At 44.5% G+C, this 25283-nt stretch overlaps 1 long non-coding RNA gene across 1 annotated transcript in view; it reads left to right on the top strand.

The window, feature by feature from the left end:
* Positions 1–20560: 20560 nt before the first annotated feature.
* Positions 20561–25283, top strand: part of LOC130356141 (uncharacterized) — a 30722-nt gene continuing 25999 nt past the window's right edge. Inside the window, exons 1-2 of the long non-coding RNA XR_008888793.1 lie at positions 20561–21510; positions 24795–24913. This is a non-coding gene — a long non-coding RNA (uncharacterized LOC130356141). The remainder of the gene's footprint in view (positions 21511–24794; positions 24914–25283) is intronic.

Raw genomic sequence — 25283 nt, 5'->3', positions numbered from 1 at the left:
CATATACATCCCCTTGCACTGCTGTATCGTACGGCAGTGTTTCCAAAATGGAGCCTCCAGCTGTTGCAAAGCAACAACTCCCAGCATTTCCGCACAGCCACTGACTGTCCAGGCATGCTGGGAGTTTAGTAACAGCTGAAGGCACCCTGTTTGGGAATCACAGGCATAGAATACCCCTATGTCCACTCTGTGGTATTTCAAGGAAACAGTTTAGGGCCACATATGCGGTATTTCCATACTCGGGAGCAATTGTGTTACAAATTTTGGGGGGCTTTTTCCACTTATGAAAATGAAATGTTGGTGTCTACACCAGCCTGTTAGTGTAAAAAAATTAACATTTTTACACTAACATGCTGGTGTTGCCCCTTACTTTTTTATTTTCACAAGAGGAAAAAGAGACCCCCACAATTTGTAACACATTTGAGTACAGAAATACCCCATATGTGGAAGTAAAATGCTCTGCGGACGCACAACAAGGCTCAGGAGTTAGATTGCACTATGGGGGAGATTTATCAAGAAATGTCTGTTAGATCAAATTTCCACCATTTTTTTGTCTATACTTTGACTAGCGTGTGCCTTATTCATCAATAATGCGCAGCATAATGATGAATAAGGTGCAGCTCTCCTTTAGTGGGAAAAGTTGGCTAACGTACACTTTTTCTAAAGAAGAGTCAGACCAACAACCAGAGGCCTGGGTTCTCAACCCGTGGCACACGTACCCATAGGGGTTACGCCACGGGTTGAGCATTGGTATGCGAAAGCGCCGACAAATACTGGCCATGCACTGGCAAGTACTTGTCAGCGCATAGCCGGGCAAACCTCCAGCTGTTGCAAAACTACAATTGTCAGCATGCAGTGAGAGAAGAGCATGCTGGGACTTGTAGTTATGCAACAGCTGGAGGCACACTACTATAACTTTCAGCATGCCCTTTGGCTGTCCTTGCTGGAGGCACACTGGTTGCAAAACACAGAGTTTGTTACATAACTCAGTGTTTCCCCACCCGTGTGTCTCCAGCTGTTGCAAAACTAAAACTCCCAGCATGCATGGTCTGTCAGTGCATGCTGGGAGTTATAGTTTTACAACAACTGGAGGAGAACAGATTGGGGACCACTGTGTAGTGGTCTCCAAACTGTGGCCCTCCAGATGTTGCAAAACTTCAACTCCAAGCATGCCCAGACTGCCTAGGCATGCTGGGAGTTGTAGTTTGGCAACATCTGCAGGGCCAGATGTTACAGAACTACAACTCCCAGCATGCCTGGACTGTCTGGGCATGCTGAGAGTTGTAGTTTTGCAACATCTGGAAGAGCACAGATTGGAGACCACTGCACAGTGGTCACCAAACTGTGGCCCTCCAGATGTTGCAAAACTACAGCTCCCAGCATGTCCAGACAGCCAAAGGCTGTCTGGGCATGCTGGGAGTTGTAGTTTTGAAACTCCTAGAAGCAGCAGCGAAGATTAGGGACAATCTTCACTGCTGCCTCTGATGTCGACCCGGACGCTGCCCCATTCCCTCCCCAGTTTTATAATTACCTGTTCCCGGGGTCCGCGTTACTTCTGGCTTCTGCGGCATCCTGTGCGCTGCGCTGACAGCTCAGGACGCCGCCGGAGCCAGAAGTAGGGCAGACCACGGGAACAGGTAATTATAAAACCGGGGATGGGGAAGGCAATGGGGCAGCGGCGGCAGTAGTGGTTGGACTAGGGAGGACCCCAGGACAGGCAGGGGAAGAGAAGCGGGTGGCGGCGGTCTCTGGCCCTGCTAAAGCCTTCAGTTCATTGATTTAAAGCGCCCGCTTTAAATCATTGATCTGCAGTGACGTCTAAGGGGGGAGAAATAGCCAATAACTTATACCGGAATGTCGGTATAAGTTATCGGCTATCGGGCTGGTAACAGCGGGACTTCTGCCAGTTAACCCGTGCGATGCCACGCATTGCCAGGTTAACTGAATGCCGTCTATAGACATCGGAATGCGCGAAGGACCTGCGCAATTTGCCGTCTATAGACGGGCTTCTGCGGGAAGGGGTTAAAGGTTGAATTGTGGAAGGTAGAAATTATTCTCATGCCTACTGGTAGGTGGTGTAGCTTTGCGCCTAAAAATGTACATTTGCGCACAAAATAGCGACTTTTGACAAAAGTTGCAAATGATAAATACGTGAAAAAGAAAATAAAAATAAAAAGTTCTACAGGTAGGCAAAAAGAGTGAAACTGTCTATATCAAAAGGCGCATAAAAGTCTCAAAATATGCTGCTTGCGCCTGAACTGCGCCTAAACATAGACAAAAAAATTGCTCTAAAAGCAATGATAAATTTCCCCCTATGTACATTTGAGGCCTAAATTGGTGATATTAACAAAGGTGTCTGATTTTACAGCGGTTCTGACATAAACGCAAAAAAATTACCCACGTGTGACCCCATTTTGGAAACTACATCCCTCACAGAATGTAACAAGGGGTATAGTGAGCCTTAACACCCCACAGGTCTTTGACAAATTTTTGTTAAATTTGGATGGGAAAATGGAGAAAAAAATTTTCTTTCACTAAAATGCTGGTGTTACCCTCAATTTTTCATTTTCACAAGGGGAAATAGGAAAAAAATCCCCTCCCCCCCCAAAATTTGTAACCCCATTTGTTTTAAGTAATAACATTCCCCATATGTGGATGTAAAGCGCTCTGCGGGTGAACTACAATGCTTAGAAGAGGAGTGCCATTGTGCTTTTGGAGAGAGAATGTGTCTGGAATTGAACGCCACGTGTGTTTACAAAGCCCCCATAGTGCCAGAACAATGGACCCCCCCCACGTGTGACCCCATTTTGGAAACTACACCCCTCATGAAGCTTAATAAGGGGTACAGTGAGCCTTTACTCCCCACGGGTGTCTGACAGATTTTTGGAACAGTCGTCCATGAAAATGAAAATTTTAATTTTTCATTTGCACAGCCCACTGTTCCAAAGATCTGTCAAACACCAGTGGGGTGTAAATGCTCACTGTACCCCTTATTAAATTCTGTGAGGGGTGTAGTTTCCAAAATGGGGTACACTGTTCTTGCATGACGGTAGGCTTTGTAAACGCACAAGGCCCCCGACTTCTATTCACACCAAATTCTCTCTCCAAAAGCATTCTAGTGCGCCAGCAGAGCACTTGACGTCCATACTCAGAAGAGATGGGGTTACAAATTTTGGGGGGCATTTTCTCCCATTATCCTTTGTAAAAATTGTAAATTTGAGAAAAAACTGCACTTAAGTGAACATTATTTTTTTCATTTACACATCCGAGTTTAGCAAAAAGTCATCAAACACTTGTGGGGTGTTAAGATTCACTGGACCCCTTATTACAAGCCTTGAGGGATGTAGTTTCCAAAATAGTATGCCATGTGTTTTTTTTATTTTTATTTTTCTGCTCTGGCGACATATCCCCCAAAAACCATTTCAGCAAAATTCACTCTCGAAAATCCCATTGTTACTCCTTCCCTTCTGAGCCTTATAGTGCACACACAGACCACTTTACATCCACATATGAGGTATTTCCTTACTCGAGAGAAATTGGGTTACAATTTTTGAGGGGCTTTTTCTCCTATTACCCCTTGTAAAAACCGGGTCTACAAAAACATGCGAGTGTAAAAAATATGAAGATTTTGAATTTTCTCCTTCACTTTGCTGCAATTCCTGTGAAACACCTAAATGGTTAACACACTTACTGAATGTCATTTTGAATACTTTGAGGGGTGCAGATTTTTATAATGCGGTCATTTGTGGGGTATTTCCAATATAAAGGCCCTTCAAATTATCTTCAAAACTGGACTGGTTCCTATAAAATTCCGATTTTGAAAATTTCAAAAAAATGTGAAAATTGCTGCTGAACTTTGAAGCCCTCTGATGTCTTCCAAAAGTAAAAACATGTCAACTTTATGATGCAAACAAAGTATATATTGTATATGTAAATCATTATATAATTAATTTGGTATGTCTACTTTCCTCACAAGCAGAGAGTTTCTAAGTAAGAAAAATGCAACATTTTCAGATCTTTCATGAAATATTTGCATTTTTCACCAAGAAATTATGAAAGTATCAACGAAAATTTACCACTATGTTCAAGTAGAATATATCATGAAAAAACAATCATGGAATCAAATTAAAAGCATCCCAGAGTTATTAATGCTTAAAGTGACAGTGGTCAGATGTGCAAAAAATGCTCTGGTCCTTTAAGGTGAAAATGGGTTTGGTCCTTAAGGGGTTAATTTGCTGTATTATGCACAACTTGGTTTGCCCATAACTAACATGGCTCCTCACGTCTTTTTACGTAGTGTGCATATACATATCGCGGGTTTCTGTGTCTGGCTTTTATCCACATCACTTCTGGGACACTGTAATCTACACCGAAATATATCTACATGCCGGTATGTTACTTGAAATAGCAATGTGGTTCTTATTGTACTATTTTCATGTACGTTAACCCCTCTGCTCCATTGAGGTACTCACATACATGCACTGTACACTGTTGTTCTCACTAAGATGTACACGGATATCTACACTGTTTGTAGTGCTACACCTGTTCTGTTACTGGTACCTGGCGCCCATAATTACCGTATTTATCGGCGTATAACACGCATTTTTTAGGCAAAAATTTTTAGCCTAAAGTCTATGTGCGTGTTATACGCCGATAAGCCGCTGCAGTTCAATGATTTTTAAATCAATGAACTGCAGCAGCTTTTGCAGGTGCAGAGACCTGCCGACGCTGCCGCCTTCTCTCCCCCTGGCTATCGGTGCCGCTGCCCCTTCTCTCCCCCAGGCTATTGGTGCCGCTGCCCCTTCTCTCCCCCAGGCTATTGGTGCCGCTGCCGCATTGCCGGCGCCGATAGCCAGGGGGAGAGAAGCGGCAGTGGCGCCGACAGACAGGGTGAGAGAAGGGGCAGAGGCACCCATTGCCGGCGCCGCTGCCCCATTGCCTCCCCCATCCCTGGTTGTATAATTACCTGTTGCCGGGGTCGGGTCCGCGCTGCTTCAGGCCTCCGGTGTGCGTCCCCTGCGTCGTTGCTATGCGCTGCACGGCGCGGCGCTATGACGTCACTCGTCATTGCGTCTCGCAGCGCATAGCAACGACGCAGGGGACGTACACCAGAGGCCTGAAGCAGCGCGGACCCGACCCCGGCAACAGGTAATTATACAACCAGGGATGGGGGAGGCAACGGGGCAGCAGCGCCTGCAATGGGTGCCTCTGCCCCTTCTCTCCCCCTGTCTGTCGGCGCCGCTGCCCCATTGCCGGCGCCACTTCTCTCCCCTGGCTATCGGTGCCGGCAATGGGGCAGCGGCACAGATAGCCAGGGAGAGAGAAGGGGCAGTGGCACCAATAGCCAGGGGGGGGGAGAAGGGGTAGCGGTGCCGATAGCAGGGGGAAAGAAGCGGCGGCAGCAGGGCTCTAGACCCCAGGAAAGGCAGGGGGAGAGAAGCGGGCAGCGACGGCCTCTCTCCCCCTGCCTTTCCTGGGGGTATATCGGGGTATACGCATGCACACGCACGCACCCTCATTTTACCAAGGATTTTTGGGTAAAAAACTTTTTTTACCCAAATATCCTTGGTAAAATGAGGGTGCGTGTTATAGGCCGGTGCGTGGTATACCCCGATAAATACGGTATATTAATATTTGCTTATGTTCCTGGCGAGACTAGATACAGTAACCTTAATTCACTTATGTATGTATTCATGTCACATGTTAAAATATTGTGTGATGTAATGATAAAGTAATTGTGTGATGATGTCACTAATTGTTCACCCTATATATTGTATTCACTTCGATTCATTTGTTGCTTGACAATGGCCGTGAGAGACGGTCGAAATGCTGCTCTCGCATTTTTGTGCTGAATAAAATCAGCACAAGGAAGTGCTGCTGTTTTGCACTCATGACAAAAACAGTAACATTTCAGCTCACAAAGAGCCTTTTTCAAGCTAGTGATATAGTGTAATAAGGGGTATATATACCCGAACATGTAATACAACAATCATCATAGTGTTAATGCAATCAATTAAAATATTAGTTTATACAGTGCATAAAATATTCCATGGTATAGAAAAATACAGTGCATACATATTAGGGAGCGACCGATTATCGGTTTGGCTGATATTATCGGCCGATATTCACGATTTTGGACGTTATCGGTATCGGCAATTACCTTGCCTATAATCCAATAATGCCCCAGCCCCACCGCAGCCCCCACCACCGTGCCGCACCCCCCACCACCGCACCGCCCCGGCCAGAGACCACCGCCACCGCTGCCCCATTGCCTCCCCCATCCCTGGTTTTATAATTTCCTGTTTCTGGCTACTTCTGGCTCCTGCGGCGTCCTGTGTTACGCTGTGCGCTGCACTGCGCAATCTTAGTGACGTCCTCAATGCGATGTCACCGTCAGTGCGCACAGTGAGATCTCAGGAGGAAGACACCGGTGCCAGAAGTAGCGCGGACCCCGGGAACAGGTAATTATAAAACCGGGAATGGGGGAGGCAATGGGGCATCTGCTGCAGTGGTCTCTGGCCGGGGCGGTGGGGGGTGCCGTGGCAGTGATAGGACTCAGGACGACCCCAGGACAGGCAGGGGGGGGGGGAGAAGCGGGTGGCGGCGGTCTCTGGCACCGCAAAAGCTGCTGCAGTTCATTTATTTAAAGTGTCCGCTTTAAATCAATGATCTGCAGCGGTGTCGGTATACTGGAATATCGGTATAAATTATCGACTATCGGCACTAACCTCCACAGAGTATCGGTATCGGCCCTAAAAAATCAATATCGGTCGATCCCTAATACATATTTCTATATTAAAGCGTACCCGTCAGATCCAACAAAAAAACATTTTATTTAAAATATCACTCAGTACCTAATCCTGACCATGTACATCTAATTTTTATGTGTCTAACACCTTTTATTTTTTTTATTACACTTTTCATTTGGCTCACTAGTCTGAACTTCTCTCAAAGGGAGGGGGCGTGGCCTCACTGTGCAGGTCTCCGCCCCCTCCCTCAGTATGCTGTCTGTTCACATATCCCCTAGCATTAGCAAAACTACAACTCCCAGCATGTCCTCACTGACAGTAGCGGGACTCTGACAGTGGGAGGATATTTCCTCTAGCTGTGAGCCCTGCGCTCACAGCTGTCAATCAAGGAAGTGTGTCCATGACGTATGGACACAGCAGGACTAGTATATGTCCAGGCAGGGGGGGGGGGGGGGGGGCAGTTGTTTGACTGGCTTTTTCACTATGAAATACTGAAAATTTTCTAATGAAAGCAATTGCAAAACTTTGCTTTACAACATATTAAAAGTTTTTGTATCTGACAGTGGCCATTTAAATACAGTGCATATTGTGTATAAGGCCCCGTTCACACTACGGAATTGCCGCGGAATTTCCGGATGGCATTCCGCGGGCGCAATTCCGAGGTGTGAACTTTAACATTAGTGTGAATGGGTCTCCACGAGACCCTTTCACACTGCGGAATTTCAGCAGCGGACATTTCCACCGCTGAAAGTGTTCCGCGCAAAGAAAGAACATGTCAATTCTTTGTGCGGATTCCGCGAGCGGACCATAGCCGTCAATGGTGACGGCTCAGTGCTCCGTGGCCCTTAGCGCCGAAGCAACGTCGGCGGCGGCCGCCAGGCGGAATCTCCGCTCGCGGAATTAATCCACAAGAATTCCATAGTGTGAACGGGGCCTAAAGAGTCATTGTGCAATCTAAATAAAGTGCTTGAAACCTATACTTTGTTAATAATTAATCAGCAGCACATTCATGCACAACTGTACATCTAGCTATATATAAAACTCAATGGGGGACAAGTATCATTGTTTGTGTATGGTAGAAGCAGTTTATCCCTTTTGTCGAATTCAAAATTATGCGCAGATGCAATAAATTCATCAACCAAGCGCAATGAGTTTCATAAATTGCGGGCAAATATAGTAATCTCCTCATACCTTCACTCTTTGAAAAATTAAATCGAGGATTTAGAGCATCTTGCTACGTGCAGTCCAAGATGGCTTTTATTTGCGTTAAAAATACTGTATAGTCATTGTGCAAAATTTCTGAGGGTAAATTAAATGTACGCAGTTAATAAATTCGTGCATACTAATTGTTACGCCTAGCGCTCCGGGTCCCTGCTCCTCCCCGGAGCGCTCACGGCGCCTCTCTCTCCGCAGCGCCCCGGTCAGTCCCGCTGACCGGGAGCGCTGCACTGTCATGGCCGTCGGGGATGCGATTCGCACAGCGGGACGCGCCCGCTCGCGAATCGCATCCCAGGTCACTTACCCGTCCCGGTCCCCTGCTGTCATGTGCTGGCGCGCGCGGCTCCGCTCTCTAGGGCGCGCGCGCGCCAGCTCTCTGAGATTTAAAGGGCCAGTGCACCAATGATTGGTGCCTGGCCCAATTAGCTTAATTGGCTTCCACCTGCTCCCAGACTATATCTGATCACTGCCCTTGCACTCCCCTGCCGGATCTTGTTGCCTTAGTGCCTAGAGAAAGCGTTTACTGTGTTTGTCCATACTGTGTACTTGACCTCCTGCTATTGCCATATTGACTACGATTCTTGCTGCCTGCCCCGACCTTCTGCTACGTCCGACCTTGCTCTTGTCTACTCCCTTGTACCGCGCCTATCTTCAGCAGTCAGAGAGGTTGAGCCGTTGCTAGTGGATACGACCTGGTTGCTACCGCCGCTGCAAGACCATCCCGCTTTGCGGCGGGCTCTGGTGAAAACCAGTAGCAGCTTAGAACCGGTCCACTAGCACGGTCCACGCCAATCCCTCTCTGGCACAGAGGATCCACCTCCAGCCTGCCGAATCGTGACAGTAGATCCGGCCATGGATCCCGCTGAGGTCCCCCTGCCAGTTGTCTCTGACCTCACTACGCTGGTCGCCCAACAAGCCCGACAGATCGCCCAACAAGATCACCAGCTGTCGTACTTGACCACCATGACACAGCAACTTCAGTCGCAGCTACAGCAGCTTCAGTCACAGCTACAGCAATTTCAGTCACAGCTACAGCAGCAACAACCATCTCCTCCGCCGGCTCCTGCACCTCTTCCGCAGCGAGTGGCCACTCCTAGCCTCCGCTTGTCCCTGCCGGACAAATTTGATGGGGACTCTAAGTTTTGCCGTGGCTTTCTTTCGCAATGTTCCCTGCACTTGGAGATGATGTCGGACCAGTTTCCTACTGAAAGGTCTAAGGTGGCTTTCGTAGTCAGCCTTCTGTCTGGAAAAGCTCTGTCATGGGCCACACCGCTCTGGGACCGCAATGACCCCGTCACTGCCTCTGTACACTCCTTCTTCTCGGAAATTCGAAGTGTCTTTGAGGAACCTGCCCGAGCCTCTTCTGCTGAGACTGCCCTGCTGAACCTGGTCCAGGGTAATTCTTCCGTTGGCGAGTACGCCGTCCAATTCCGTACTCTTGCTTCCGAATTATCCTGGAATAATGAGGCTCTCTGCGCGACCTTTAAAAAAGGCCTATCCAGTCGCATCAAGGATGTGCTGGCCGCACGAGAGATTCCTGCCAACCTGCAAGAACTTATCCATTTGGCCACCCGCATTGACATGCGTTTTTCTGAGAGACATCAAGAGCTCCGCCAGGAAAAAGACTTAGATCTCTGGGCACCTCTCCCACAGTCTCCGTTGCAATCTACGCCTGGGCCTCCCGCCGAGGAGGCCATGCAAGTGGATCGGTCTCGCCTGACCCAGGAAGAGAGGAATCGCCGTAGGGAAGAAAATCTTTGTCTGTACTGTGCCAGTACCGAACATTTCTTGGTGGATTGCCCTATTCGTCCTCCACGTCTGGGAAACGCACGCTCGCACCCAGCTCTCGTGGGTGTGGCGTCTCTTGATTCAAAGTCGGCTTCTCCACGTCTCACGGTGCCCGTGCGGATTTCTCCTTCAGCCAACTCCTCCCTCTCAGCCGTGGCCTGCTTGGACTCCGGTGCCTCTGGGAATTTTATTCTGGATTCCTTGGTGAATAAATTCCGCATCCCGGTGACCCGTCTCGTCAAGCCGCTCTACATTTCCGCGGTCAACGGAGTCAGGTTGGATTGCACCGTGCGTTACCGTACGAAGCCCCTCCTAATGTGCATCGGACCTCATTACGAAAAAATTGAGTTTTTGGTCCTCTCCAATTGCACTTCCGAAATTCTCCTTGGACTACCATGGCTTCAACGCCATTCCCCAACCCTTGATTGGTCCACAGGAGAGATCAAGAACTGGGGCTCTGCCTGCCATAGGAAGTGCCTCTCCCCCCCTCCCGGTCCCGTCAGGCAGGCCTCAGTGCCTCCTCATGGCCCCCGTCCTGGTGTCACACTGCCCCGTGCCAGGCTTCGCCCTCTGCCCTCCCACCCATTCCCACTCCTGCTGTACTGCCTGCCGTTGAGGAAACCCTCCACTCTTTCCCGGTGTCCTCATCCCAGGGGAGGCAGTTACCGGACAAAGAAAAGGGGAGACCTAAGGGGGGGGGTACTGTTACGCCTAGCGCTCCGGGTCCCCGCTCCTCCTCGGAGCGCTCACGGCGCCTCTCTCTCCGCAGCGCCCCGGTCAGTCCCGCTGACCGGGAGCGCTGCACTGTCATGGCCGTCGGGGATGCGATTCGCACAGCGGGACGCGCCCGCTCGCGAATCGCATCCCAGGTCACTTACCCGTCCCGGTCCCCTGCTGTCATGTGCTGGCGCGCGCGGCTCCGCTCTCTAGGGCGCGCGCGCGCCAGCTCTCTGAGATTTAAAGGGCCAGTGCACCAATGATTGGTGCCTGGCCCAATTAGCTTAATTGGCTTCCACCTGCTCCCAGACTATATCTGATCACTGCCCTTGCACTCCCCTGCCGGATCTTGTTGCCTTAGTGCCTAGAGAAAGCGTTTACTGTGTTTGTCCATACTGTGTACTTGACCTCCTGCTATTGCCATATTGACTACGATTCTTGCTGCCTGCCCCGACCTTCTGCTACGTCCGACCTTGCTCTTGTCTACTCCCTTGTACCGCGCCTATCTTCAGCAGTCAGAGAGGTTGAGCCGTTGCTAGTGGATACGACCTGGTTGCTACCGCCGCTGCAAGACCATCCCGCTTTGCGGCGGGCTCTGGTGAAAACCAGTAGCAGCTTAGAACCGGTCCACTAGCACGGTCCACGCCAATCCCTCTCTGGCACAGAGGATCCACCTCCAGCCTGCCGAATCGTGACACTAATTATGTCACTCCAAGGTACACCGAAACATACACATCTGGAGGAAATGTTCCACCAGAATGTACGCAAAAAAAAAGACACAAAAAAACAGCTTGCGCAAAAATTTAAACACATAACAAGGGTAAAATCTTTGATGCATGTCCTCCACGGTGTGTATGTTCCAGCATCACGACTAAAGATAGTAACATGAAACTTGGCACACATGGTACTTATGTCAACAACAAACATGGATAGGTAATTTAACCCTTACTCACCCCCATTAACCCTTACTCACCCCCATTTGTCTGGGTTTTTGTTTAAAGTCCCATGCAAATCAATGGGAAATGTATGCTCCCACATAACTTCCGTATGGCTGGAGATATTTCAATAATACCTGGTACACATATTACTTATATGTCAAATAAAAAGATATGCTAGTTAAATTAACCCTTACCCTACACCCTTATATAAAAGATGGGTTTTTGTTTTAAGTCCGGTTTCAAGGTGAATGTGTCAATCCGGCTTGCAAGCCACACCCCATCTCACAGGCACGCCCACTGTTTAAGCCCAACCCTTTTATTATCTACCCTTTTTGTGCATCGGTCTGGCTTGCAAATCACGCCCAGTCCCACAAAGCCACGTCCTCTTCTATTTTCAGCTTACAATATCTTCATCACAAATCAGTCCCACCTGAAGACAGAATATGAGGATGGGACATAAGGATGGGATTTGTGGTCTGGATATGAAGACGGGATGTGAGGACTGGATATGAGGTTGGGAAATGAGGTCGAGATGGGAGGTCGGGATATGAGGACGGGATATGAGGTTGAGACATAAGGATGGAGGATGAGAACGGGATAGGAGGTCGAGATATGAGGACGGGATATGAGGTCGAGATAGGAGGACAGGATAGGAGGTCAGGATATGAGGTCGAGATAGGAGGTCGGGATATGAAGACGGAATATGAGGTTGGGATAGGAGGTCGAGATATGAGGATGGGATATGAAGTCGGCATATGAGGACAGGATATGAGGTCGGGATATAATGATGGGATATGAGGTTGAGATATGAGGAGGGGATATGGGGTTGGTATGTGACAACAATATATAAGGATGGGATATGAAGTCAAAAGCTTCCTCCTTTGTTGATTTTCCTCCCCAACAAGAACATAAATAATAATAAATGTAAGTTGTGGATCTTAAAATATGTCATAGTACCATGATGGGCTATCAACTATGGGAGTCTAATGGGGGAGTTACATTGAGCATCACACAAGTACCGCACCGTGGGAACACTGGTCATATATAGAACGGTTTGAAAGATATTATAGCACATAAACATGAGTTATTGCAGGGATAACTCCTATTTTTACTGTGGGACCCTAGACTGCTCCCTCTCATCATCGAGTTCGTAATATGGATGTCAGTGGGGGATCTAGACCTAGAAAATCAATAGATCTCCTTCAGCTGTAATTACACCACCCACAGTGTATATCTGGAGCGCGCCCGCTTTCCAGCAGCGCTCCCCCTGTGTATGAGAAAGGGATTATTATCATGAGCTATACTTAGACCAATGTGATTCTGAGTTACTCGTTGTTCCAACCCCTTCTAGTGACCCCCAAGTCTGCACCCATCTATATCGTATTCATAACAATGAAAACAAAAACAAAAAGACTGTATGTACAAACAGTCTTCACTTAATTTATTATGTGAAAAATAACAAATAAAAAAAAATTTCTAATAAAAATGTTTGCACAATAATGATGACCCATCCAACTATGTCATTCTATGTAGCAGAAATATAAATTTGCTAAGACACATGTATGATGTACTGGATCCTCCCCTCTTCATTTTGCACATCCTTGAAACAAGATTCTAAAGAAGAAAAAAAAAGAGGATAATAAATAAGTACATACATAAATCACGAGTAATAAAAAATAAAAGACAGTGCATCCACCCTAATGTTTCAGACAATGTCAACTATATCAGGTGGCAGTCGAGGAGACAATCAATCTCATATAATGCATCAGGATATACTAAGATATTGTCAAATATTATCAAATGTTATATAGCCTCTCCATTCTGCTGACCCTAAGGATTAACACTGAAAAGGTCTTATATCACTATATTCTACATTAATCCCATTAGGGCGCAATTAGGAAGAGGAAGATGTCCTCCTCTGGACTGGCACCCATGAGGAGCTGCGGCTCTTCCATGAGCTTTTGAATAACATTGATACCCAAATATAATTTACTATGACTAAATTTATGACAGAAGTAAGTTTCTTGGATGTTTTGGTATCCAAGAAATATAACAAGTTACTCACTAGTCTTTACATCAAACCTACGGACAGGAACACACTGTTGCACTATAGTAGCTGCCACCCAAGGAGGATGATCAACTCCCTCCCCTACTGTCAGATGCTGAGGGTGAGGAGGGTGGGAGATGAGGATGGTGCAATGATTAAAACTTTGGACCACATGACTGACAAGCTCCTGAAGAGGGGATACCCACAGAAAGTTGTTGAGACACACAGGAAAAAGGTAACCAATTTATGCATCCTGTGACTTGAAGACATCAAGCATTTTCTAACGTGATTTGGTTTGGGTTATACATGTGCTTGTTTGCCCCAGCAAGTTACTTTATGTGGGCCAAACCACCTGGAGTCTCAAACCGTGGGTAAATAACCACAGATCTGGCATAAGGAAACGAAAAATGGACTTGCCAGTCTCCAAACATTTTTGTGAAACTGGCCACATGGAGAGTGAATTACAGTTCATGGCCATAGACCGTGTACCTATCCCCAAGAGAGGTGGAGATAGATTGGCCACGCTCAAAAGAGATGTGGTGGATCTATCATTTAAAGACACTGCACCCTAATGGGCTTAATTTAGAATTTAGTGTGATATAAGACCTTGTCCGTGTTAATCCTTAGTGTCAGCAGAATGGAGAGGCTATATGACATTTGATAATATTTGACAATATCTTAGTATATCATGATGCATTATATGAGATTGTCTCCTCGACTGGCACCTGATATAGTTGACATTGTCTGAAACATTAGGATGAATGCACTGTCTTTTTAATTGTTTATTACTTTTCGTGATTTGTTATGTATGCAATTTATTTATTTCCTCTTTTTTTTCTTTAGAATCTTGTTTCAAGGATGTGCAAAATGAAGAGGGGAGGATCCAGTACATCATACAGGTGTCTTAACAAATTTATATTTCTGCTACATAGAATGACATAGTTGGATGGGTCATCTTCATTATTATGCAAAAATCTTTTTTATTTTTGTTTTTTTATTTGTTATTTTTCACATAATAAATTAAGTGAAGACTGTTTGTAAATACATTCTTTTTGTTTTTGTTTTCATTGTTATAAATACGATATACAGGGTGGGCCATTTACATGGATACACCTTAATAAAATGGGAATGGCTGGTGATATTAACTTCCTGTTTGTGGCACATTAGTATATGTGAGGGGGGAAACTTTTCAAGATTGTGGTGACCATGGCGGCCATTTTGAAGTGCTTGGTTTTGACGTAACTTTATTCTTTCATGAGTTATTTACAAGTTTCTGACCCCTTATAAAATGTGTTCAATGTGCTGCCCATTGTGTTGGATTGTCAATGCAACCCTCTTCTCCCACTCTTCACACACTGATAGCAACACCGCAGGAGAAATGCTAACACAGGCTTCCAGTATCCGTAGTTTCAGGCACTGCACATCTTGTATCTTCACAGCATAGACAATTTCCTTCAGATGACCCCAAAAGATAAAAGTCTAAGGGGGTCAGATCGGGTGACCTTGGGGGCCATTCAACTGGCCCACGACGACCAATCCACTTTCCAGGAAACTGTTCATCTAGGAATGCTCGGACCTGTCACCCATAATGTGGTGGTGCACCATCTTGCTGGAAAAACTCAGGGAATGTGCCAGCTTCAGTGCATAAAGAGGGAAACACATCATCATGTAGGCCACTGGATATGCAAAATTACTACATGATGATGTGTTTCCCTCTTTATGCACTGAAGCTGACACGTTCCCTGAGTTTTTCCTGCAAGATGGTGCACCACCACATTATGGGTGTCAGGTCCGAGCATTCCTAGATGAACAGTTTCCTGGAAAGGGGATTGGTTGTCGTGGGCCAGTTGTATGGCCCCCAAGGTCTCTCGATCTGACCCCCTTAGACTTTTATCTTTGGGGTCATCTGAAGGCAATTGTCTATGCTGTGAAGATACGAGATGTGCCGCACCTGAAACTACGGATACTGGAAGCCTGTACTAGCATTTCTCCTGCGGTGTTGCTATCAGTGTGTGAAGAGTGGCAGAAGAGGGTTGCATTGACAATCCAACACAATGGGCAGCACATTGAACACATTTTGAAAGTGGTCAGAAACCTGTAAATAACTCATGGAAGAAGAGAGTTACGTTAAAACCAAGCACATCATTGTTTTTCATGTGAAATTCCCAATAAATTTGATGTGTCACATGACCCTCTTCCTATTGAAAAAACAAAAGTTAGATTCAAAATGGCCGCCATGGTCACCACCCATCTTGAAAAATTCCCCCCCCCCCCCCTCACATATACTAATGTGCCACAAACAGGAAGTTAATATCACCAACCATTACCATTTTATTAAGGTGTATCCATATAACTTACATTTATTATTATTTATGTTTCTATGGTATGTATTCATAGTCTTCATACATATATTTGGATTCCTTACAAAATAATTACCAGTTACCATAGCAATTTGCACACGTGATAACTTTGGTTCAGATGATGTGCGTCGCGGGAGGTTCACATGACGCGCATCTGTGTCTGTCTGTAATAGGAAGTTTTTTTTGCACAGGCGCAGTAGCTCTGTAGCACGCTAGCTTCGCCATGACACATGCACGGAGCTGGTAAGGATCCTCCCTTCTTGCATTATATTATTATGTACAGTTGTGCATGAATGTGCTTAATTATTAACAAAGAGTATAGATTTAAAGCACTATCTATATTGCACAATGACACTTTATACACAGTATGCACTGTATTTAATATAGAAATATGTATGCACTGTATTTTTCTATACCATGGAATATTTTATGCACTCTATCAACTAATATTTTAAATGTTTGTATTAACTATGATTGTTGTATTAAATATTGGGTATATATACCCCTTATTACACTGTATCACTAGCTTGAAAAAGGCTCTTTGTGAGCTGAAATGTTGCTGTTTTTGTCATGAGTGAATAAACCACCGTTGTTTTTTTTTCCATCTTTGGAGTGCTGTGCCAATTCTTGGTTTGCGATCAACATTGACCCTGATCAGGTTCTTGGGCGCTGGCACCCCCTGCGGATCTTTGGATAAGTAGTGCTGCATTTTTTTGGCTTGTGTGTGTGTGTGTGTGTGTGTATATGTATATATATATATTTATTTTATTTTTTTTTCAAAAGTTTGGGCACCACAGGTAAAAATTTGTATTAATGTGCATAAAGAAGCCAAGGAAAGATGGAAAAATCTCCAAAAGGCATCAAATTACAGATTAGACATTCTTATAATATGTCAACAAAAGTTACATTTTATTTCCATCATTTACACTTTCAAAATAACAGAAAACAAAAAAATGGTGTCTGCAAAAGTTTGGGCACCCTGCAGAGTTAATATCTTGTACTGCCCCCTTTGGCAAGTAGCAAAGCTTTTAAACGCTTTTTGTAGCCAGCCAAGAGTCTTTCAATTCTTGTTTGAGGTATCTTTGCCCATTCTTCCTTACAAAAGTCTTCCAGTTCCTTGGATTACATCTGGGCTGTCTGTCACGCACTGCTCTTTTAAGGTCTATCCATAGATTTTCAATTATGTTAGGTCAGGAGATTGTGAAGGCCATGGCAAAACCTTCAGTTTACACCTCTTGATGTAATCCCCCTTGGATTTCGAGGTATGTTTAGGATCATTATCCATTTGTAGAAAACCATCCTCTCTTTTTAATTTCAGCTTTTTCACAGATGGCATCAAGTTAGAATCCAAAATTTGCTGAAATTTTATTGAATCCATTTTTCCTTTTACTCGTGAGATGTTCCCTGTGCCACTGGCTGCAATACAACCGCAAAGCATGATTGATCCACCCCCATGCTTAACAGTTGGACAGAGGTTCTTTTCATTGAATTCTGTTCCCCTTCTTCTCCAAACTTACCTTTGTTCATTCCGACCAAAAAGTTCAATTTTAACCTCATCGGTCCACAGAACTTGTTTCCAAAATGCATCAGGCTTGTCTATATGTTCAATCACAAAGTTCAAACGCTGATTTTTGTGGTGAGGACATAGAAGAGGTTTTCTTCTGATGACTCTTCCATGAAGACCATATTTGTACAAGTATCTCTTTATAGTGGAATAGTGTACCACAACTCCAGTGTCTGCCAGATCTTTCTGGAGGGATTGTGCAGTCAAACGTGGGTTTTAAACTGTTTTTCTCACAATCCTGCAAGCTGTTCTGTCTGATATTTTTCTTGGTCTTCCAGATCTTTCTTTAACTTCCACTGTTCCGTGATGACTGCCATTTCTTAATTACATTCCGAACAGAGGATATTGACATCTGAAAACATTTTGCTATCTTCTTATAGCCTTCTCCAGCTTTGTGAGCGTCAACTATTTTCAGTTTCAGATTTCTAGACAACTGCTTAGAAGAACCCATGGTGCTGATTGTTGGGGCAGGGTCAGATGAGTCTGGGCATTTAAAACCTTTGAGATTGATATCACTTAGTCTTCCCAGATGATGATTGAGAACAATCCATGACACTGGCAGGTCTCAGCTTTGCAAAGGGGGCAGTGCATGCTATAAATTCTGCAGGGTGCCCAAACTTTTGCAGACGCCATTTTTTTGTTTTCTGTTATATTGAACGTGTAAATGATGAAGTAAAATCTAACTTTTGTTGACATATTATAATCTGTAATTCGTCTAATCTGTAATCTGATGCCTTTTGGAGATTTTTCCATCTTTCCTTGGCTTCTTTATGCACATTAATACAAATTTTTCCTGGGGTGCCCAAACTTTTGATCCCCACTGTGTGTATGTGTGTGTGTGTGTGTGTGTGTATATATATATATATATATATATATATATATATATTGTGTATATATATATATATTGGAAGCATATTAAGTATTTGTGGGCTTTGGACCAAATGACCTGCTCCAGGGTCTCAGCTAAGAAGACTATAAGTAGAAAAGAAAAGTACAGAATATTAGACCTTTGGGCTATGATAACATAGTGAGTCAAATAATGTAAATTTAGGCAGGGCTAAGAAGGCAGAGACTGCCAGGAAAAAATTGAAGTATGTTTTAATGTAACCTTTACCGAACTCTCAGCAATAATAAGAAAAGTAGTCGTGTCTTACCGACTATTAATCAGGAATATCCTTCCGTAAGGGGGCTGAGAAGGAATATAAATTACTAAATGCATGAATGTCCCATGTGTATAGTGCACTTCAGCATCTAAAATGAGTAATGCAGATCTTAAAAGTATTAGGTAAATATGCAGCAAAAGTTTGGGTCATAAATCCAATGAAGCTAGCTGTTTTTTCCATATGCCACCATATAGTCATTTTATATGTTGAGCAAAAACTGGACCACACTGAAATAATTCTCTCAGAAGCCCCCTTTTAAGTGTTGTAATGCAGCATGAGAAATAGATAAATGGGCTTTGGACAGATTGAGGGATTATTCTACTGTAATTCCAAGGTTAGTAAAACACATGTATGCTGGACCTTTCCATGGTTCAGGAAGCGTCATTTATCATCACATTGGTCTGATTAATACTGCCTGTCTGACATGTACAGTTGTTTGGTAGAGAATCGTTTCCCTCAGTAAATTGTTTGAGCCTAGCTAGGTATCCAGTCATTGTGACAAGTTCCAAGACATGAAATGATTGAAGAGAGGCACTATATATTCTACCTAGCAGTGAACACAACCCTCAACTGATAAGCCTTAAAGTAGTACTCCGGTGGGAAAAAAAATTTTTCAATCAACTGGTGGCACAAAGTTATAGAGATTTGTAATTACTTCAATTAAAAATTCTTAATCCTTCCAGTACTTATCAGCCGCTTTATACTCCAGAGGACGTTGAGTTGTTCTTTTCTGTCTGACCACAGTGCTCTCTGCTGACACCTCTGTCCATGTCAGGAACTGTTCAGAGCAGGAGAGGGTTACTATGGGGATTTGCTCCTTCTCTGCTCAGTAATAGGCATAGTTGAGAACTAGATAGTGATGGGAGATGAACTGAGAAGAGGAAATTATTGATAGATGTTGAGGATGGCTGAGGAATTGATGTGTCATTTGTAAGAGATTATATAGTGTAGCATAAAAGTCTTTAAAAGAGTTAGCAATATCCTTTGGGTTGGTAATTTTACTTGTATTAGTCACATTCCAAAGAAATGGTATTTTTGATTTTGTGTTCCTTTCCTTAATTTTAGATGCTAAGAATTTCCCTGCCTTATTAGAAGAAGCATAAAATGATGTCTTAGGGTGCGTTCCCACAGGGCGTATACGCAGCGTATTTGACGCTGCGCAAAATGTATGGCAGCAACGGGAAATACGCTGCGTATCCCTTGCTCACTATACACACAGGGCTTTCCGGCGGCAGCCCTATGTGTGTAGTGAGTTTTGGAGGCGGGGCCGTGTGCCGGCGTGTCTGTGACGCGCGGCTCCGTGGGAACGCACCCTTAAACTTCCTCATGCGTTTCTCATGTTCTTAGAACCAGTACCTTGTGAAACCTAGTTCGCAGTGTCAGCAATTGATCTATCACTTGCATGGATTGTTGGGATTTATTAATAGATTCAAGATTTTTTTTTTATATATCTGTTAGGATCTTCTTTAGTTCAAGCATCTTAGCTTTTTTTCCTTTGGAGCTCCCCTAATGTATGCTTTATGGGCATTCCATACTGAAAAGGTACTAGTTTACATATTAGCATTAATCCTAAAAAATGTATTTAGATCATCCTCTAGCACTTTGGCATGGATTGGATGATGTAAAAGAAATTGATTTAAGTGCCATAAGTAGGCTTGTGGAGCAGCATTTTCCTTGACAGAGAGTGTTATGGGCGCATGATCCGACCACTTGATTTTCTCTATAGATGTCAGAACAACATCAAATAGCACTTCTCTGTCAGCAAGGGAAAAATCAAGATGTAAATAACTATTATGTGCTGCAGAGAAAAACCTATAGGGGGAGATTTATCAAAACCAGTTAAGAGGAAAAGTTGCTGATTTACCCATAGCAACCAATCAGATCGCTTCTTTCATTTTACAGAAGCCTTTTCAAGAATGAAACAAGCAATCTGGTTGGTTGCTATGGGCAACTCAGAAACTTTTCCTCTGGACAGGTTTTGATCTCCCCCATAGTCTTTCTCTGTTGTGTGTTGAGCTCTCCACACATCAACTAAGTCAGCTTCACAGATTATTTGAGCAAAGTCATGAGAGACGGAGTGGGTTCCAGTAATAGAACCAGTTTAGATCAATAACAGTGTTGAAATCTCTGCAAATTAGGAGACGGCCTTGGCGTCTTTTTTCAACTGCTCTCAGGACTTAAAAAATGTACCTGACCTTTGTTAGGAGTGTAAACAACCACCAGTGTATACATAACATTATTTAATTGGCCTACAACAATTAGATATCTGCCCTGAGGGTCTGAATATGAATTATTTAAGTGGAAAGCAACTGTATTTTTTATTGCTGAAAGAACTCCTCTAGTTTTAGAAGTATGTGCTTGAAATATATGTGGAAATTCAGCATGTTTGATTCTATGTGCATGTTTTTTTTAATATATGGGTCTCCTGAGCACATAGTGCATCCCCACCCAAGTTACAAACTTCAGACCATAGCAAATCCCTTTTATAAGGACTATATAACCTATTAAAGGGGTATTCCAGGCCAAAACTTTTTTTAATATATCAACTGGCTCCGGAAAGTTAACTTCAGAAGCTAATAACTATTGGAAGGATTAAGATTTTTTAATAGAAGTAATTTACAAATCTGTTTGAGTTGCTGTTTTCTGTCTAACTGCTTTCTGATGACTCACGTCCCGGGAGCTGTTCAGCTCCTATGGGGATTTTCTCCCACCATGCACAGCTCCCGGGACTTGATAACATCATTGAGCAGTTAGACAGAACTTCCATGTAGGGCCCCCTTTGAACTAAAATGCATAAAATGAAGGAACCCCCCGCCCCAGGCACCTCCCGCACCCCCGTGCTGCGCTGCTGTAGCACGGGCCTTTGCTTTGGCCTACCCAGGGCACTAGAAGTTCTGTGCGGCTTAGCGCTGCCTCAGACCCTGGATTCCGGTGACCTGATTACCCTGAACTCACGGCGTATGCAGGTGAGGAGGCTGAAGACTGGGGGGGAAGGAGGTTATGTATCATGTGTATGTATGATGTTTGCATGTATGTGTTATGTGAGGTGTGTGTATGATGTGTGTATAATTTATGTGTGAGTATATGTATTATGTGTGTATGTATTATTGCGTTTGTGTATGTATGATGTGTGTACAGTGTGTGAGTATGTATGGAATGTATGATGTGTGTACAGTGTGTGAGTATGTATGGAATGTATGATGTGTGTACAGTGTGTGAGTATGTATGTAATGTATGATGTGTGTACAGTGTGTATGAATGTAATGTATGATATGTATGTAATGTATGATGTGTATGTAATGTATGATGTGTGTACAGTGTGTATGTATGTAATGTATGATGTGTATGTAATGTATGATGTGTTTACAGTGTGTGAGTATGTATGTAATGTATGATGTGTGTACAGTGTGTGAGTATGTATGTAATGTATGATGTGTATGGAATGTATGATGTGTGTGAGTATGTATGTAATGTATGATATGTATGGAATGTATGATGTGTGTACAGTGTGTGAGTATGTATGTAATGTATGATGTGTGTACAGTGTGTATGTATGGAATGTATGATGTGTATGGAATGTATGATGTGTATGTAATGTATGATGTGTGTACAGTGTGTGAGTATGTATGTAATGTATGATGTGTATGTAATGTATGATGTGTGTACAGTGTGTGAGTTTGTATGTAATGTATGATGTGTATGTAATGTATGATGTGTGTACAGTGTGTGAGTTTGTATGTAATGTATGATGTGTATGTAATGTATGATGTGTGTACAGTGTGTATGTATGTAATGTATGATGTGTATGTAATGTATGATGTGTGTACAGTGTGTATGTATGTAATGTATGATGTGTGTACAGTGTGTATGTATGTAATGTATGATGTGTATGTAATGTATGATGTGTGTACAGTGTGTATGTAATGTATGATGTGTATGGAATGTATGATGTGTGTACAGTGTGTATGTATGTAATGTATGATGTGTATGGAATGTATGATGTGTGTACAGTGTGTATGTATGTAATGTATGATATGTATGATGTGTGTACAGTGTGTGAGTATGTAATGTATGATGTGTGTACAGTGAGTATGTATGTAATCTATGATGTGTATGGAATGTATGATGTGTGTACAGTGTGTGAGTATGTATGTAATGTATTATGTGTATGTAATGTATGATGTGTATACAGTGTGTATGTATGTAATGTATGATGTGTGTACAGTGTGTGAGTATGTATGTAATGTATGATGTGTATGTAATGTATTATGTGTGTACAGTGTCTATGTATGTAATGTATGATGTGTATGGAATGTATGATGTGTGTACATTGTGTGAGTATGTATGTAATGTAAGATGTGGGGGCGGCGGCTGGTGTATGTATGATGTGTGTGTATATGTATGATGTACGTATATATGTATGATATGTGTGTAGAATGTGTATGTATGATGTGTGTGTGTGTATATGTATGATGTGCGTAAGATGTGTGCGTATGTATGATGCGTTTATGTATGAAATGTATGAATATGCATGATATGTGTATGTATGATGTGCATGTATGTATGATGTGTGTAAGCTAGACAGATGTATGTATGTGTTATGTATGTATTTATGTGCGATGTGTGAATGCATTTTACGCATTTTACATGCGGAAATTCAGCACAATTAACACCATTTGAACATGACCTCAGGGGTCTGCAGTGGACAGAGAGCTCTGGAGGAGGTGAACGGAGAAAGGCAGAGGAGTCTGGAGGAGTAGGGAAAAGGGGGTCTAGAGGAGGACAGAGGGGTCTGGAGGAGTAGGGAAAAGGAGGTCTGGAGAAGGACAGAGGAGTCTGGAGGAGGAGGACAGAGGAGTCTGGAGAAGTAGGGAAAAGGGGGTCTGGAAGAGGAGGACAGAGAGGTCAGGAGCAGGACAGAGAAGTCTGGAGGACAAAGGAGGGTGGCAGAGTAAAGTGGGGTCTGGTGGAGAAGGATGAAGGAGAACAGAGGGGCCCGCGGAAGGGGATTGAGGAGGACAGATTGGTCTGGAGAAGAAGAGAAAACAGAGGTATCGAGGAGGACGCAGGAGGAAAGATAGGTCAGGAGAAGGATGGAGTACAGAGATGTCAGGAGGAGTAAAAAGGGGGGTCTGGAGAAGGAGAATAAAGGTGGACAGAGGGGTCTGGAGGAGGAGGAAAAAAGAGTCTGGAGGAGGAGGGTTGAGGAGGAAAGGGGAGTCTGGAGGAAGAGGACAGAGGGGCCTGGAGGAGGGTGGAGGAGGAAAGAAGAGGATGGAGGAGGACAGAGGGTCTGGAGGAGGAGGATAGAGGTAGACAGAGAGGTCTGGAGCAGGAGGGCAGAAGAGGATGTAGGAGGAGGACAGAGGGGTCTGGAGGAGAAGGACTGAGGAGGACAGAGAGTCCTGGATGAGGAGAACAGAATGGTCAGGTGGAGGAGGAGGATGGAGGAGTAAAGAGGGGTCTGGAGCAGGAGGGTGGAGGAGGATGGAGGAGGAGGATAGAGGGGTCTGGAGCAGGAGGGTGGAGAAGGATGGAGGAGGAGGACAGAGGGGTCTGGAGGAGGAGGATAGAGGGGTCTGGAGGAGGTTGATGTAGGAGGACAGATGAGTCTAAAGGAGGAGTGTGGAAGAGGACAAAGGGGTCTGAGGAAGGAGGATGGAGAAGGACAAAGTGGTCTGGAGGAGAAGAGAAAAGAGAGGCCTGGAGGATGGAGAAGGACAGATGGGTCTAGAGGAGGACAGAGGGCTCTGAAGAAGGAGGATGGAGGAGGAAAGAGGGGTCTGCTGGAGAAGGACGGAGGAGGACACAGGGGCCTGGAGGAAGAGACAGAGTTATCAGGAGGAGGTTGATGGAGGAGTAGAGAGAGGTCTGAAGGAGGATGGAGGAGGACAGAGGGGTCTGAAGGAGAAGAGATAAAAATGGTATTGAGGAGGAGGAGGACGACAGAGGGGTCAGAAGGAAGATGGAGGAGTAAAGATGGGTCTGGAGAAGGAGGACATAGGGGTCTGGAGCAGTATAATGGAGGAGGACAAAGGGGTCTGGAGGAGGAGGACAGAGGGGTCTGGAGGAGGAGGACAAAGGGGTCTGAAGGAGGGGGATAGAGGAAGACAGTGCAGGGGTGGGATTAAGCTGATCTGAGAAGAAACAGTGTGTGGCAGTATTATTATAATGGGTACAATGTGTGTCAGGGTTCTTTTCAGGGGGCACAGTGTTTGGCAGTGTTATATTAATTATTTTTTTCATGTAGAGGATAAGGATCTGCTGGCAAAGTGAGGAGCCAACGATGTCCTGACGTCCATACTCTGCAGAGAAGGTGTAGCTGGATGAAGTCCTGGCATCTGGACCAACAGAGAAGACGTCACTCAGGTCACTGATATATCCTATTCTCCTGACTGTCCCATCAGATGTAGTGACTGATATTGTGTATTCTCCTGACTGTCCCATCAGAGCTGTATTCAATTTTAAGTTCTGCAGGGATGATGGATTAAACTGTTCCCCAATCTGTGGCTCTCCAGTTGTAGCAAAACTACAACTCCCATAATTCCTGAGGTTCTCCAGACATGATGGGAGTTAAAGCTTTACAACAGCTGGAAAGCCACCTAAAAGCCACCTAATGAGATCAGTTGGGGGTCTCAGCAGTTGGAACGCCACCCAAAAAAATGGGCTGCTTATTCTAAAATGCCCGGGCCTATTTTTGCTCTTAGACCGGCCCTGCCGGGAGGCAGTTTAAATCCAA

This window comes from Hyla sarda, chromosome 2, assembly GCF_029499605.1.
Source record: "Hyla sarda isolate aHylSar1 chromosome 2, aHylSar1.hap1, whole genome shotgun sequence".
In the NCBI taxonomy this organism is placed as follows: Eukaryota; Metazoa; Chordata; class Amphibia; order Anura; family Hylidae; genus Hyla; species Hyla sarda.
Note: the sequence above shows the minus strand (reverse complement) of the source record. Positions and strands in the feature narration are given on the sequence as shown.